General features: G+C 37.0%; 1 protein-coding gene across 3 annotated transcripts in view; it reads left to right on the top strand.

The window, feature by feature from the left end:
- ERC2 (ELKS/RAB6-interacting/CAST family member 2) overlaps nucleotides 1–14,903 on the top strand; it is an 801,227-nt gene extending 786,324 nt beyond the window's left edge. For 2 of the 3 annotated variants that reach the window (XM_039482087.1, XM_039482086.1), the window contains one exon: nucleotides 14,783–14,903. The gene's annotated coding sequence lies outside the window, so the exon portion shown is untranslated. The remainder of the gene's footprint in view (nucleotides 1–14,782) is intronic. The other variant, XM_039482085.1, reaches the window with a different exon arrangement.
- Nucleotides 14,904–17,553: the final 2,650 nt, after the last annotated feature.

The raw sequence follows: 17,553 nt of genomic DNA, 5'->3' as shown, positions 1-17,553 counted from the left end.
GCATATGAGAGCTGGGGAAACAAGCCAGTCATCTAGGTACTAAAAAAAAACAGTCTTGGAAGGTCAGAGCTGGGTGCTGGTAGAGGTTAGGGCTTTTTACCTACACTAGTCCTCAGCATTTAAGTTTCTGGCTCAATTCAGAGAAAGGGAAGAAGGCTGATAAACATTCTAGTATGTTAAAATCTTGTTGCCCCTTCTTCCAATCAAAGGGACCAGCATGCACAAGGTATTGAACTTTGGTTGAGTCAACCAACCTTTCATGTAACCTGTGTCAGAATTAGTCTCTGTGGGAAAGGGATTCAAAAGCAGCCAAGGGAAATAGGAGCGCAAGTCCCATTGACTTTCCTGGGAGTCCCTATGAAGCTAGCAGAAGAAATATCAAAGCGTGGGCTGTATTATCTCTATTATCATTTCACAAGTTTGTCTTCAGGAATTAACTTCCACTGAAGATTCGCCATTTAAAATTTAGTGCCCTGTGGATGCACAATAAAGGTCTCTCTCTTCTTACTCTTTTATTTAAACTGACACTCTGCTGACCTCAAAGATGCCTTTGACCCACTGCCATGGGGATTCTCCTCATTCCAATCAATAGGCCTGTAGTATGCAAGTAAAGTAGATGGTGATGGTAATTCTGAGTTGCCAGTTATGTCACAATGCCACCACTCAGAAAATGAGCTCTTCATAGGCTGGCAACCAAGATGGATACAGCAGTGAAAGCACTACTAAGGGGTAGGGGGGAGAAAAGAAAGGTGCTTGGAAAGGAGCACAGCTGAAACAAAAGGGAAAATCGGGGTGGTTAGCTCCAGGCTCCAGCCACAGATGGAATGGGGGAACAACGGGGGAAAAAGAAAATGAGTAAGAGGGGAGAGAAGGGGTTGTGGGATAAAAATACTAATCAGTGCAATTGTGTGATGGGTTGTTCTGGTTATTTTTTGTTATTTGTAAGGTCAAAACCACAAAGTAAGTGCAGTTCTTAGATTAGTTTCATTTGTAATATACCAAATGTGCAGTAACATGCCAAGTAGAACTGGTTTGCTTTTTAATAGTGCCCTTTGTTATACTGTATTACTATTTAAACATTGAAATTCATGGATATAGTGCTGTAAATTTACATGGTGCTTTGCAGTCACATAGCAAACTTTGTTACCTGCCTTTGAGAACTTGTAGTCTAAGGCCCTGAGCCTGTATACTCTTACACAGATGCTTACCGTTAAGTATTCACGGTAAATGAATAGTCCTGTAAACCTCAGTAGGACTATTCACATGCTTTAAGTTAAGAACACATGTAAATCTTTGCAGGATCGTGGCCTAAGGTCTCGTTAAAAAAATTGGTTCTCTCTTTTATTTTTTCCTTCCTTATTGCATCAATGCTTATTGTAAAGACTTGTCAGTAACTCCATGGTGTAGCTTTACACATGCTCTGTAAGTGCCCCATCATAGAATGATAGTCTCTACGGCCCCAATTCAGGGAAGCGTCACTATTCAGAAAGGGCACGTAAGCATATTTTTAAACATACGTAAGTGCATGTTTAAATCCTGTTGAAGTCAAAACATTAAAGCGTGTTCATAAATGTTCACCTGAATTGGGCCTTAAGTCTTCCTGATCCTGAACTGAAAACTGCATGGGCAGACCCTAAGAGTGGAGCATAATTGGCCCACATGGGTTAAGATGGGTTAGATTTCAAATTGTTGCATGCTGTTTGGATCGGTATTTGAAAAATAAGAAGTAGCTATGCCTACAAGGTCATGTTCAGGCGGCATGGTAATGTTCTATCAGTTCTAAGAGCGAGTACAGCTAGCTGGTCCAGCTTCAGAAAGATGAATCATGTTAGCATTTCAAAGAATTGCATCTTTCCTCTAGAAATTAAAATAAGATATAACTTTAACTAAGAAGCTTTAGGCATATATGAACAGGTTCCTGTGATGAACCATGTGAAAAAATATATTATTTAAGAATTGTCTGAAGGAGAAGAAGGTGAAACTATATTTTGTTAAATGCAAGAACAGGCTTACCGTATGTAATACATCTCTAAATTACTCCGAAGGCGTCTTCATTTGCTTCATAATTAGAATTATTTATCTTGCAATAAAATAAGCATATATTGAAACTAGGGCTGTCGATTAATCACAGTTAGTGCATGCAATCTGTGTACAGATGTGGTCTCCTCACCTCAAAAAAGATATACTGGCACTAGAAAAGGTTCAGAAAAGGGCAACTAAAATGATTAGGGGTTTGGAGAGGGTCCCATATGAGGAAAGATTAAAGAGGCTAGGACTTTTCAGCTTGGAAAAGAGGAGACTAATGGGGGATATGATAGAGGTATATAAAATCATGAGTGGTGTGGAGAAAGTGAATAAGGAAAAGTTATTTACTTATTCCCATAATACAAGAACTAGGGGTCACCAAATGAAATTAATAGGCAGCAGGTTTAAAACAAATAAAAGGAAGTTTTTCTTCATGCAGCACACAGTCAACTTGTGGAACTCCTTACCTGAGGAGGTTGTGAAGGCTAGGACTATAACAATGTTTAAAAGGGAACTGGATAAATTCATGGTGGCTAAGTCCATAAATGGCTATTAGCCAGGATGGGTAAAGAATGGTGTCCCTAGCCTCCGTTTGTCAGAGGGTGGAGATGGATGGCAGGAGAGAGATCACTTGATCATTGCCTGTTAGGTTCACTCCCTCTGGGGCACCTGGCATTGGCCACTGTCGGTAGACAGATACTGGGCTAGATGGACCTTTGATCTGACCCGGTACGGCCGTTCTTATGTTCTTATGTTAATTAACTCAAAAAAATTAATCGTGAATAAAAAAATTAATCGCAATTAATCGCAGTTTTAATCGCACTGTTAAACAATAGAATACCAATTGAAATTTATTAAATATTGTGGATGTTTTTCTACATTTTCATGTATTGTATTCTGTGTTGTAATTGAAATCAAAGTGTATATTATTTTTGCTTACAAATATTTGCACTGTAAAAATGATAAACAAAAGAAATAGTATTTTTCAATTCACCTCATACAAGGACTGTAGTGCAATCTTTGTCGTGAAAGTGCAACTTATAAATGTAGATTTTTTTTTGTTACATGACTGCCCTCAAAAACAAAACAATGTAAAACTTTAGAGCCTACAAGTCCACTCAGTCCTACTTCTTGGTCAGCCAATCGCTAAGACAAACAGGTTTGTTTACATTTAAGGGAGATAATGCTGCCCTCTTCTTATTTACAATGTCACCTGAAAGTGAGAACAGGCATTCACATGGCACATTTGTAGCCAGCATTGCAAGGTATTTACATGCCAGAGATGGTAATCATTCACATGCTTCTTCGTGCTTCGACCACCATTCCAGAGGACATGCTTCCATGCTGATGACGCTCATTAAAAAATAAGCATTAATTAAATTTCTGACTGAATGCCTTGGAAGAAAATTGTATGTCCCCTGCTCTGTTTCACCCGCATTCTGCCATATATTTCCTGTTATAGCAGTCTCGGATGATGACCCAGCACAGGTTCATTTTAAGAACACTTTCACTGGAGATTTCACAAGACGCAAAGAAGGTACCACTGTGAGATTTCTAAAGATAGCTACAGCACTCGACCCAAGGTTTAAGAATCTGAAGTGTCTTCCAAAATCTGAGAGGGGCGAGGTGTGGAGCTTGCTTTCAGAAGTCTTAAAAGAGCAACACTCCAGTGTGGAAACTACAGAACCTAACCACCAAAAAAGAAAATCAACCTTCTACTGGTGGCATCTGACTCAGATAATGAAAATGAACATGCGTCGGTCCTCACTGCTTTGGACTGTTATCGAGAAGAACCTGGCATCAGCATGGGAGCATGTCTTCTGGAATGGTGGCTGAAGCATGAAGGGACATATGAATCTTTAGAGCATCTGGCACGTAAATATCTTGCGATGTCATCTATAACAGTGCCATGAGAACGCCTGTTCTCACTTTCAGGTGACATTGTAAACAAGAAGCAGGTAGGATTAGCTCCTGCAAATGTAAACAAACTTATTCGTCTGAGCAATTGGTTGAAGAAGCAGTAGGACTGAGTGGACTTGCAGGCTCTAAAATTTTACATTGTTTTATTTTTTAATGCAAGTTTTTTTGTACATAATTCTACATTTTTAAGTTCAACTTTCATGATAGAGATTGCACTACAGTACTGTTATTAGGTGAATTGAAAAATACTATTTCTTTTGGTTTTTTTTTTACAGTGCAAATACTTGTAATAAAAAATAAATATTAAGTGAGCACTGTACACTTTGTATTCTGTGTTGTAATTGAAATCAGTATATTTGAAAATGTAGAAAACATCTAAAAATATTTAAATGGTATTCTATTATTGTTTAACAGTGCGATTAATCACAATTGTTTTTTATCGTGCGATTAATCGTGATTTTTTTAAATCACTTGACAACCCTAATTGCAACACACTACAACAATCAGGTGTTGGTTTCAGATTCTAATAACTTCCATTTAAGCAGTACATGACTATTAGCTAATGGAATGCACTAGTAAAACAGTGTGCTAATAATTTGTTTAAATCACAAAAAAAACCAACAAGGTCTTGTCTACACTGTGTGGCATACTGTGCCAGAGGGGTGTGATTTGTAAAGTGCACTAATGTGATGCACTCTAATTGCTCTATACAGACCTTGCTGGTGTGTTTTAAAAGGTATCTATTTTGCATTAATGTAGCCCTGTATCTTAATGTGAACTAATTACCTTTCAGAGCATGCCAGCAGGGTCTGCATTGGGTAGTTGGCATGCAACATGTTAGAGCACTCCTCTCTAGTGTTCTTAGCTGGTGCTGTATAGACCAGCCCATTGTGTGACTAGAGGCATAACTGTCAGTATAAATATGCATGTCCAAGGAACAAGGCTGTCAAACTCGTTAGCTTACACAAATCTTTAAAAATAAACAAACTTTACTCCCCCCCATAATGTGATTGGAAAAAGCATGTGCATATCATCTCAGGCTAGATGTACTTGTATTAAATTAAATAACAAAATGGCTACCGGACCAAAAATGATAATCCCAGCAATTCTCTGCCAATTCACGGGAGCCATCAGCTCCAAGAACACCACTCTGTGCCCAGCATTTCCAAGAAGACATGTCCTCTCAAGCCAAGAATCCAGCCTTTTCCTCCGGGGAAGGAAATGGGCCCACGCATAAAGTACTTCAAATCTGTGTTCCATCTTAACACCTATCCACACACTTGATCCAGCCACAAAACTAACTCCCTTGTATCCCTGCTCTGTGCCTGTGATCCTTTTGCATTGAACCTCCAACCACTAGCACAAGGCACTCCAGCACAACAAAAATGTAGTGACCTATATGCTTCCAGGAGCAAGGCACAATGAAACAGTAACCTGAGTTAGCTAAATGCAACTCCAAACAGTTTTCACGGTTAACTATCAGCTAACTCTTGCAGAGGAAAATTAAAACAAACTTCTCAGTGCCAGGCCAATATACATGGGAGTATTCCCTTCTAATCCCAAACTCACTATCAGCAAATCTAGGCATGACAGAAAAGATAAATCCCACAAAACTGGAGATTCCAGAGCCAATCAACCAATGGATTTCCATAGCTACTGCCTAACTCAGATCAGGCCAACTACCAAGAACACAAAATGGGGGATGGGAGGGAAAGCTATTCCTCCTTCACTGGTGGCTGACAAATAATGTGATTTGGTCTTGCCAGCAGCTTTGTGCCTGTCTGGAAAAGGTAGCTGGCATGGGGTTGCATATTCACCAGCAGCTAAATGATGTATTGGCAGTTAAGTGACCATATTTTAAAGTGAAAGGCCTGTCACCTCACCTGTCCTGGGATGGGATGAGGGTGTCAGGGAAATATGCATAGACCAAGAGAAATTGCCTACTCCTGCTCAGCCAAGAAGCTCCCTCCTCCTCCTCCTTCCCCGCTGCCCTGTGGATTTAAGTCTAAATATGGGGAGTGTTTGGCTCAAGGACTCATGCAGTGGGGGTCGACAGTCTCCAAGAGGCCTTGCGGTGGGGGCAAAAGCAGGCTGGCAATTTACAACAGGTTTGGAGGGCAAGGAAGTCTTTGAGGGACACATGCACTCAGCCAGCTGTCATTTGCACCATCTGCACTGGCCAATGGCTCCTTCAGGTGACAAGCCTGCAGGAGTTTAGAAAAACTGGGATCAAACACTCATTTTTGAGAACCCTCCCAGTATTCAGGAACACATGGTCTCCCTAACTGGCAACCTTTCACCATTCCCAGAGTGCACAGAAAAGCCTAATCCTGTGGAGGGAGGAATCATCATTTTAAAATGTGTGTGTTATACATATCGCCTAATTTAAATTACTTGCCTAGGATTTTTTTCCTTTTAAATCTTGCCCTAAATCTGTCTTGATCATATAGATCTCTCATTTGTTTAAGTGCGTTCAGCATTTAGAGCTCATTTCACATTCTCTGGGGTTTTTTCTGAATGAGAGGTATTTTGCATATCTTTTTACCAAACTTCTGAGGAGCGTGGATTTAATTATAGTGAGTGCCAATGAATGGGATTGACCCCAAATGAGATTTTAGTGGGTTCATGCCATCTGTTTTCATTTTTTCCATGAATTCCTAGTAACAAAGAGATCACTCTAACTAGTGACAATTTTCTCTTTTAAAGGGAAACAACATCACTCGGGACTTTTTTTTTTTAAAGCATGCAGTAAGTTGAAATTAAAATACAGTTAACAAAATGCAAAAATCCATCCAAGCTCCATCTGCCAAAAATAAACAGTTTTTGAAAACAAGTTTCACATCCCTGACAATGATGACTGTGTTTATAGCCTGGTTCTGTTGCCTTACTTCGTTCTGCTATCACTGCGAGCTTGCGCCCTGCATTTAGAAATAAAACAGAAACACATTGAACTTGCTGAACTAGCTGTTGCCACACTGCAACTCTAATGGGCTTAGTGACCACAACCTACAGGGGCCAGAATGTGTCAACAGCAAAAGGGCCAACCTCAATCACTGTCTGTGCTGTAGAGTTGTTACATGTTTAATTCTTTGCAGCTTAGTTCTCCTGCTGTTTTGGCTGCTCAGAATCAAGGCTCATATATTGCAGCAGCCTCTCTACCTCGTGTAATGCCACAAAGGTCCCAGCAGGAGATCTTTCAGTAAAGCAGACAAGCCAGGGCAAGCAGGGCATCACAACTTCCTAATAAGATGACTTATTAGATTGGGGGCTTGACACAGCTTTTATTTAACCACATCATTTGTCAGCCACTGAAAGTTTGAATTGTCTCTAACTCTGAAACAAAACAAATGGTTTGTTGATTTGTGTCCTCCGCTTCATCTATAAATAAACAGATCATACAGTTCTGATATCATTTATTATCATAATAATAAGTTTTCCCTTACTATCTGATATCCAATCACATAGTAATTTATATTAAATAGGTGCACTCCTGGTGGATGGGTCACTGCTTATTCGGGACTTTGAGTATGGTTATAGAAGGCCAATAGGGAAGTGGTTAAATTACTGAAAGTGCCGGAACAGTTTCCTGCCTGCACAGGCCTAAGGCAGTGCCTGCTGTTTGGAGTAAAAGAGAGTACCTTGCCTTGTCCCAGGTGGCGGATAGGCAAACCATGTTATTAAGAAGCAGAGACTGCAAAACCTTGATCTTCAGACAAGGCCCCTAATTAGTCCCTAGCAGGAGAATAAATAGCATTCCACATCAGCAAGGATGAAAAAGACTCCTTCCAATTTCATTAGGTGATCTCTACTAATGCCAGTTTTTAGGATCATGTTGGGAACTCTTGTCATTTGAGCCACTTCATGATTCAATATTTCTGCTCATTTAAAATATTAGCAAATGTCCTGTTTCAAACTCTGCACCTTGGAGGAGACATTAGCATCCTGACAAATAGCTTTGTGCCCTAGTGACTGCTCCTTTCTGCCCTCTCTGAGCCTGATCCAAAGCCCATTGACATCAAAGGCAGTTTGTCCACTGACTTCAGTAGACTTTGATTCAGGCCCTGTGAGAACAATATTTTGAAGTGATTCTTAATGGAGCTCCTGTGATCTCCTTTTTATTTCAGTGTAGAAATTGCACACTGAAGAATATGTTTTAAATTTTGGCATAGTTCTGATTAGCATTGTTTTTGCACTAGACTTATTTTTTATAAAAAAGTATCTATTAAAATTTTTTTTCAAGTAACATTGATGTCCTAACTGATTTATAAACATTCCTAGTAGAGAAAGCATCCTTGTCTAAATAGTCTCAAGGCTCACAATCTTCATCTAGTTCTATCATATAATGGTACAGTAGTTTTCAAGGATTGTCATTGCCCAGATGATTTGGAACAATTTGATTTTATTCATTCCTATGGTATCTGCTGTTATTCGTAACTCAGGTTAGCAATTTATAGAACAGAATTATAAAATTGGCAGGGACCTCGAGAAAAATTCTAGTCCAGTCCCCGGCATCAAGGCAAGACTAAGTATTATCTAGACCATCCATGACAGGTGTTTGTCTAACCTTCTCTTAAAAATCTCCAATGATGGAGATTCTGCAACCTCCCTAGGCAATTTATTCCAGTGCTTAACTACCTTGACAGGAAGTTTTTCTTAATGTCCAACCTAAACCACCCTTGCTGCAATTTAAGACTATTGCTTCTTGTCCTACCCTCAGAGATTAAAGAGAACAATGTTTCTCCGTCCTCCTTGTAACAACCTTTTATGTACTTGGAAACAGTTATGTCTCCCCTTAGTCTTCTCTTCTCCAAACTAAACATATTTGACTCATATTTAGCTTGTGATCCACTATGACGCTCAGATCCCTTTCTGCAGTACTCCTTCCTAGGCAGTCATTTCCCATTTTGTATGTGTGCAACTGATTGTTCCTTCCGAAGTGGAGCACTTTGCATTTGTCCTTATTGAATTTCATCCTATTTACCTCAGACCATTTCTCCAGTTTGTGCAGATCATTTTGAATTTTAATCCTATCTACCAAAGCACTTGCAACCCCACCCAGCTTGGTATTGTCCACAAACTTTCTAAGTGTACTCTCTATGCCATTATCTAAATCATTGATGAAGATATTGAGCACAACTGGTCCCTGCAGGACGTCACTTGATATGCCCTTCAAGCTTGACTGTTTACCACTGATAACTATTTTCTCAAAACTGTTTTCCAACCAGTTATGCAACCACTTTATAGTAGCTCCATCTAGGTTGTATGTCCCTAATTTGTTTGTGAGAAGGTCAGTATCAAAAGCCTTACTAAAGTCAAGATATACCACACCTACCACTTCCCTCCATCCACAACCCTGTCAAAGAAAGCTGTTAGGGTAGTTTGACAATTCTGGCATTATAGAAATCTGCAAAATTCATCAGATCCATGCAGGAAGTCAACCAGCTCTAGATCTTTTTGTGCAGATTAACTTTATTGTGTAAAGAATTTAAAACATAAATAACAAAATGTGATAATTTCTGAATTACCCTTCCAGAAAATGAATAAAGTCCTTTCTTTAAAAGTATTTGTTTTATAGATGATTATTGCGAATCACTAAATAATTATACCTGCATTGTCTTACTTCACTCTATCTACTTTTATTTGGAATCTTCAAAAAAGGATAGTTTAATCTCATATTTTTACTATTTTAAGATTTACTGTGAATAATCTGTAAAGCAATGTATAGTAAGAGGAAGAATTATTCTGTTTTAACAGTTTAATGATAGTCTCTAACGCCTAGGAAACAAACTTCAAAATGGTCTCTTCTACGAAATTATCATTATTCAGGAATATTTCATGTTACCATGAAGAAGAGGATAAGTTATTAAGATTTAAATTGTTTAAACAGGGTTTGGGATGTTTATTTTATTCTTGCTGTACTATGATTAAGTAGTAACTTTTTGCCTACATGTACCCAATGTTGTCAGACAATTGCAAAACTAACAGGTGTAATTTCCTCTCAGTGGAATTTTTAAGAATGACTAAAATTTGCTCTCCTGAAAGCAGAGTGTTTTGTTTTCTGGATTCAGTGTTTTCTGGATAGAATATGCAGTGCTCAATTTACAATTTGATGCGAGAGACTTCCTTCTGCATTATTTTAACCTGTATGTTTTATTGATTTGAGATGTAAGAAATTGTATGCCAAAACTTTGGTTATTGTAACTAGTTCTAAACAAGAAAAACTAACATCAGTTTTGACAACAAACAAAACCTGTTTTTGTTCTATCGGTTGTGTTTAAGAGTCCAATTTCAAACCAAACACAACTTGTGGTTATTCTGTCAGATATTTATATAGCCACTGGGGCGCCATAGTTATGCACTGCATACATCATTGTATTTTTAAAATGTACTTAATGAACATTTTTTCTTTTCTGGTAACTACTTCATTGCCTTAAATGAATGCATTCCAATAGAATTTGTAACAAATGAGTACTTTGTGTTTGCATTAATGCCAAACACGTTTAACAAATTTTTAACAAGGAACACTGGCATAAAGCCAAACTCCTAGAGGGACACTGAAGGAATGCTATAAATTCAAACTAGATTTTACCTTTTCACTTAACTCAGCAAGTGTCTTAGGTGTCTTTGGCATCTCAGTATTGCAAGTTTTCTATTTCAGGTTGGATAAAAATTTATATTTTAATTATTTCTCTGGGTTTGGCCCTCTTTGCTAGAGACTTTTAAATCCATATAGCAGTGTTTGACAGAATGCTATACTCATTTCAAAACAGGCAGATCTTTATTCATTCAAAATCTTCTTTGTGGATCTGTCCCCTCCCAAGAATTTGGCAGTCAAAAAGTTACAGGAACGATACAAGTCCTCAGGTTGCAGTGACAGAAGAGTTCAAATTGTAGGTTGCCTATTGTGTTCAATAATGTATTAATATAATAAAAATTATAGTGGAACACATTTCTATTAGATTTTCATAAAAAAAGCACCCAGTGTTGTCCCTAGTGTTGAATTTCAAATTTCTAAATTTTGAGCATGTTTGCATCTGCACTTAAGAGGAAGGGGAAACACAGTCCACAAGATTCTCATTGATCTAAGCTGCAGGATTGCACTGAAGTCATGAACAGATTCTTAGCTGAATCCAGCAGCTGAATCCAACTGCAGTCTTTCTGTTATGCCTACATGGTACTTGTCACTGAAGACTTTTGGCAATCACCTATTTTATAATACATGCTAATACTGACAGTTACAAGTATCTGAACAAACCACATGCTCCCTTTTTGCTTGTAATTCAGTATATGAAAGTAATCTTTTTTTATGGTGTATAATTTTAATGAAATACAGAGACTGAAAAATAATAATATTTAACACCCATCCAAGAATCTCGAAGCACATTTCAGATATTAAGCCTTACAACGCCTTGTGAGGTAGTTCTGTGTTATTTACCTTCCGATTTAAGGGGTTTAAGGCATAGAAAGCATAGAAAGCCCCAAGGTCAGACGGTGAGTCAGTGGCAGAATCAGGAATAGAATTCCATGCCACTTTTCATTACCCTTCTCAATATTTCATAGTTAGGGTTGACCACAAATACTTAAGAATGCATTTGGATTGCAATTGCATTCAGATTATAATGTGGCATTCCATAGCACAGTTTTAAAACTGCTAGTATCAATGGTCTCTAATCCTATATTTGAATTATTACTGTTTTGGCTAGTTGCTTAGACCAAGCAAATTAAATTATTTAACATAATTTGTTAGTACTTTGATCATAATAATAAATAAATCTTCACTAGGAATACAAGGAATTCATTCTGACAACACTTTTAAAGATGTTAAGTCATAATGCAGATGTCTTCTAATAGATTGTTAAGGAGCAGAAATGGCCCTACTGGATTTTCATTAATGATAGCTTTGTAGTACCAACATTTGGTGAGATACCAATTTCCTAACAGTAACTGGCTATTTTCTCTCTCTCTCTCTCTCTCTCTCTCTCTCACACACTAATGACCATATCAGTTGTTGGCCTTTTATGCTGGTACAATGTGTAATAGGTTAGAAGAGGGCAATTTAAGGCTAGGTGAATGAGTATCTGTTTTTGTATGTGGGTGCTTGTTGCAAACATTTGGAAAGCATATGGAACATAATGGACATTAACCCAGATGTCAAAAATAGCCTGCATTTTACTACCATTATTAAACAGTTTCCCCTTTAACCCCTTTGTGTTTACCCTCTCTCTCCCCCAGCTTGTTTCTGCAAATAACCACTGAAAGGAAAGGACTAGAGGCAGAAACTAGTAATCAGGCCGGAGTCTTTAGCCAAAAGAAAAATAATCTGAAAATACATTATGAGCAATCACACTTTTTATATCTTCAGATCCCTGTGAAATTTTCATTCAGTGATATCTAATTGACATTCAGAGGTGCTGAGCACCTGTAGCTTCCATTGACATCACTTGGAGTTGTGGGTGCTCAGCAATTCTGAATATCGGGTCCAATATATCTAGCCAAATCTTGGGTTTGTATTTTTTTCAGTGACTAATGCTGTGTACTGCACTGAAGAAACAGAAATATATATTATATTTACTCAGACCTTGTAGGTGTTTGACAGCAATATCCTTTTATATATATATATATATGATTTATTTGAAAAATATTGTGCATTTCCCACTTGTGGTGAACAGGTTTTTCATGTACTTCCAATAATATAATTTCCTGAAGAATGGATTGGTTGATTAAGTGGGTGGAGTTTTATCCAGGAGTTCTCTTATTGTACATCAAACCCTAAATGAAAAGTAGGAAAATGGACTTCAGAGAGATTGTATTTTGCATGTTATTGCTCTTCCTCAGACTAGCATTGTTTGATCTGAGTTCTTTACTTTTAACAGCATAAACGAGTGTTAATTACAAAGGTGCTTTAGCTTGTAAAATATCAAGATACATAGAAGATTGTGATAAAACAGTCACTGTGATTGTTTTATTCATTTCCCAACCTGTTAAAAAAATGGTGTAGACATTTTTTGTTCTAATACTTGCAGGAATGTTAACTTCTCGTTAATTTCCATGGGTTTTTCCTGTATCTATATATCTCTTTGGATGATTAAAAAATCCTCAGTACCCAAAAGAATGGGAACTATGCACAGTTCACAAAATGTAACACGTGCTCTGACTTACAGTTTTCATAAAAAGTTTGCAAAGATTTTATGTGCCAGAACTAGTAACATGATCTACTTTAGGAACTCCCTTGCTTTCCAGCTCTGCAGAAGTCATTTTTGTCCTATTCAATGGCCTGATCCAAAGCCCATTTAAGTCAGTGGGAATCTTTCCTCTGACTTAGATAGATTTTGGATCAGGTCCTAAGTGTTTTAACCAAAAGAATTGCAACGAGTTCTTGTAGGAAGATTGATAGTTCATCTGACTATAAATATATGCAGCCACCACACAGACGTGTACCTGTAAATACAGATTTCAAATTCTTTGCATGTTTGTTTGTCCACAGCACTTAAACAGTGTGGAGCTGCACTTTCAGAATAACCACACTGAGAAAGTGTTAACTTTTAAAAATAAGAAGCCATTTTAGCCAAAATAATTCTATTTACAAAACAACTTCATCATAGTCTTTTTAACAGTACCAAGAGCAGGAAAGATGATTTGTTTAATGCAATAATATATTTTATGCCATTTTTAAACAAACATTTTGGAAACTTGTCAGTTACATGAATGTGAGACCAACAACTGAGAATCCTAGCAGGTAAATGCATTTGTCCTTTTTTATTCACAAACTCAATAAACTAATGTGCACATGTACTGCAAGGGAAGTGTTTAATCCCCCCCACCCCCCATCTGACATATACATGTACTGAATAAGACTGTTTGACTGCATTGTATTCAAGGCTGTTAGGCATTTTATTGTTACTTGAGTTCTGTTGCCATTATAGTGAGTTGGGTCTGACCCTGCGTATACTTACTACCAGATTTTGTGCCTGGTCCAAAGCCCAAGGCAGTAGGAGTCTTTCTACTAACTTCCTAGGGTTGTGACTCTGGCCCATAGTGCTTACTATTTTGAGAAATCCCATTGACTTCAATAACACTACTCATACTAGTAAGTACAATGCTTGTGGGTAAGTGGCTACAGACAAAAATAGTCATCGTGAACATTTGTATATTTTAACCTTTTATAAATCTGAGATTTGCATTTCTAAAATACCTCAATCTACTTTCTAGAAAATTGAAATGGACTTACCTTAAAATATACTGGTAAAATGTTTTGTTGTTTTCAGTACTTTCAATCCTGGAAGGTCCTGAGAGGTACTGAATACTCTCACCTGCCATGGAATTCATTGGAAATTAAGAGCCCTCAGCACCTCTTGGGAGGGTGCAGTAGCACCAGGCTCTTATTTCAGATAGTAATTGCTTTTCTACTTGCAGACAAATGAAAGGAGCATGCCTTCTTTCAAAATAAAGACCTTAAGGTTTGTCAGCAACTGCAGCATTTCCGCTCCTAAGATCCTGTCTATTTGCGTAAGACATGCAAATATGTTTAACATGGAAAAAAATCACAATATCTAGTGGTATCTAACATCTCTGGAATTTAAAAGCAGCCTCATTCTTTTAGATCTTGCTGTACAAGTAAACTGTAGAAGAAATAAACATGGGCCTAGGTACTAGGATGATTGGCACTCTATAAATGTAATAGATAGGTTCAAATCTGGAAATCTTTAAGTTCTGACTCTTTCCCTACATAGGCAACATTTCTTCTTACTTCCATGAGAGCTTTGATTGGGTAAGAACTGGCACTATTTGTACCTGTCAAGCATTTTAATAATTGGAATGGTTTATTGTGTTGTTACAGTTGTCAGAGGAGCTGGAGAAAGAGGAGGAAAAAATGCAGCACTGCAGAATTAAGCTGATAATCTATTGCAGTGGATCTCCAAACATAACCATGACATCCTGGAGCAGATCATAGAAACAGAAGATGAATGCTGAGGTTGTTACCAGATGAAATGCTGCATAAATTGGTGTCTACTCCATTATTTCTTGTAGTCATTATGAAGTCAGATACTCTGGAAAATAATGAAGGGGACTCAATCAGAAATTACAAGAACTTCATTTCCACCTTTAATGGGTCTTGTGTTCAGAATATTATTATTTAATGAAGTTCAGTTAAATGGATTCTTTTAACCAATTTTGATAAATTGGTATTGATTTTTAATGTGTAATTCAGGTTCTGTTAGGTGCAGTATCTTCATCTGCTGATTTTGCTTAGCGTATTCTACAGTAACACTTCTAAAGTGGACTAGATTGTCAAAGAGGTATTAGTACACTTATATAATGGAGTCTGCATTAATCTTACCCCCAGTTAGAAGTGGGCTTTTCAGAAAAGTAAAAACTAAGCCTTTACCCTCCTCTGTTTTCTTATATCTACTGTTACTCAAATAATCACATTTTGATAGCGTAACGAGTATTAAGCTCTGGGCCAGGTTGGAAATGAAATCAATTTTTGGTACTACTTGCTGTTGGCAAGGATTAGCCTTATGAAAATATGGTGTGTGTCTCTGACAATGCATGGGACATCTAAATTGATCATCAATAATTTACATACCAAATTTATATATTAGTGGATGGTAAAAGCTTGAGGTATGTATACGTACATATGTGTATACATGCACACGTATACAGGAGTGGATCAACCTTTTATCATCCAAATGCATACAGGTATGTATTAATGAAAGCTGGGACTCATAAATATATCAAGATAAGAATGCTGTGAATACAGTATATGCATTAGGCCTCCTATAAATGATGGACCATTTTGTCATTGTTTTCTGTAGTGAACAAACAGCCTCCATCATGGATCCCAATGAATTTTCGATGTTAAACAAGAAAATATTAATGAATGAGGAGAAAATAAAAGCTGTCTGTGTCAACAATGAATTTCAAATAAAGATGAATAATTTAAAGCACATGCCAGGAAAAAAGAAAAAATCTGAAGTCATTCTAATGTAGTGATGAGACACAAATGAGAGTTAAATCTCTACCACTTCCTCAGCGAGAGGATCCTTACAACTTCATAACCATTTTCAGCCAGTCTGGCAAACATGTGCAAATGTTCAGCTGTTTTACTGATGCATCTCTCTTTTTGTCAGTGGAAGAAGTACTTCTATACTGACGTGAGTGGCAATTGAATATTTGCATTATTAAAGGACAAACAATGAATTTAAGCATGGGTGGCCTTAATTCTTAGTGGTTTTTCTTTGCTGCTGTAAAAAAAAAGTATTCTAAAGTGGTTATTCCGAAAGTCTTGCACTGAATTTAGAAAAATATTATTTTTTGAAATCATTGGTGCAATTATTCCTAAAGTAACATCCTATGTGAGCCATACCTATATTAACCCCTTTAAAATGATTGCTGTGTAGAAAACAGTATTTTATTGTACCATCATTTTTGGTGCAAATAAAGAGCAACTAAGTCAAGCAGGAGTCCTTCTTGATGTTTCATCTCAGTAAATAGAATAAAATGTATAGAATTAGAATAGCATACATGATCCAAATTCATTCATGTTTAAAAAGTTTGTCCTTTAACTATCAATGGAATTTTAGATCTTTGTTTTCAAAACAGCAAAGCTCTTAGGAGTTTATTTAGCACATATGACAAATGTTGCACTTGCAAACTCAGACAACAGAACTTGTTTCTTGTGGTGAACTTGTTGTCATAGTAAGGGACAACTGTCTGTGTCTCTTACAATCAGGTCTTTACCTTAACTCTGCAACTGAATACTTGAAGTAGGAAATAAACTAGGTGAAAATAGGGTCATAAAAACAAAACTGTATAGTTAGATATTTATATGTATGTGCCAATTTTGTCACAGACATTATTTTAGGAGCACTTTTTGCTCCATTCATATTGTAAGAGTATTAATCTAAACTTTTATCAGGGGCTATGAGTTAGCCCCTAAAGAAAAAAAATTGTCTAACATTTCGTTTTTTTCATTTCATGTGATATCTATGATGTTTGGAGAAAAATCTTTTCATATACTGAAATAGACTCTCGGGGTTTACAATAAACACTGTGATGTTGGGAAAATATTTTATTTCAGCAATGTTTGGTAGTTCCTCCCCCCCTTCTAAATGTAAGAAATTAAACCAACTTTTGGCTAACATTTAAGATAAATAATTATTATTTTAGTGTGGAATCAGGCTTGTACTGCACATTCTTTCTTTCATTTAAATGTACAGTATGAATTTTGTATTTAATGAATTTTGTGTATCTAGTATGCACGTAACTGCACATTGACTTTTATTTGAAAGTGGGTTTAAATTTCCTTTTTCAACAGTGTTTATGAAAAGACCTCAGATGTGTTGACACAAACTATATCTGCAATGTGTGTGGGGGGAGGGTTGTTTTTTGTTTTTTTTGTGTAGAGTGATGTTTGAATGTGATGTTCTGCAACAATGGGTCAGTATTCTCTATTTACCTTAACCCCTCATTTGATAGTGCTTCATGTAATAATTTCCTCAAGTGAGTGGCATGTTCTGGATTGTGATATTGATATGTGGTTAAGGACATTGATATGAAACTAAGGAATCCTTAGAAATTACCAGTGGGCATGTATTAGACAGTCAT

Source organism: Mauremys reevesii, linkage group 7, assembly GCF_016161935.1.
Source record: "Mauremys reevesii isolate NIE-2019 linkage group 7, ASM1616193v1, whole genome shotgun sequence".
Classification (NCBI taxonomy): domain Eukaryota; kingdom Metazoa; phylum Chordata; order Testudines; family Geoemydidae; genus Mauremys; species Mauremys reevesii.
Note: the sequence above shows the minus strand (reverse complement) of the source record. Positions and strands in the feature narration are given on the sequence as shown.